Below are 712 nucleotides of genomic sequence, written 5' to 3'. Positions count from 1 at the left end.
ACGTTACTATTAATAGTAAGTACGTACGTAGTAGTTACTTTAACTTTACGTTACGTAGTAAGTAAGTTAAATAAAGTAAGTAGTCGTAGTAGTAATATATATATATATATATATATATATATATATATATATATATATGAGACTATCTATGATGTATGAGTTAATTGGGTGCTAAAATCGAGAAGAGCTGACAGTGTGGAAGCATTTCGTTGAATAACCGCAGAAAATTTGATGCGCCGTAAAACCTCTTGTGGAAGATTAGAAAGTGACGAAGCGCCTCTGAGATGTAAGCCATGAATAGAGATGAAACCACTCCGTAACTTTCCGTTGGACCATCTCTTCTCCGTTGAAATTTTCCATTTGCCTTGAATTTTCCGCCGTACCCGTTACACAGATCATACATAGCGTCAAGTTTTATTCCCGCAATTCTTGACGGATAAGATAATTCTCCTAATGATGTTGAAATAAACTTTATAACACTTACAATGTACAGAATCTTTTATCCCGATATTTTTTAAAGACTTTACAATAACTTTATTTCATCAGTGCAAGATCTTGCAATATTGCATGGAAAGAACAATTGTAGTAAAGTTTCTACACTGAGAAAAATATCTGGTGAAAAATGAATAAACCAAAAAACTCTAATTATATCAATAAAATATTATATCTTAATTGTGTATAAATCTAGTAAATTTAACCAGAAGAATCTGGA

Source organism: Atta cephalotes (assembly GCF_000143395.1).
Source record: "Atta cephalotes unplaced genomic scaffold scaffold00033, whole genome shotgun sequence".
Taxonomy (NCBI): Eukaryota; Metazoa; Arthropoda; class Insecta; order Hymenoptera; family Formicidae; genus Atta; species Atta cephalotes.
Note: the sequence above shows the minus strand (reverse complement) of the source record.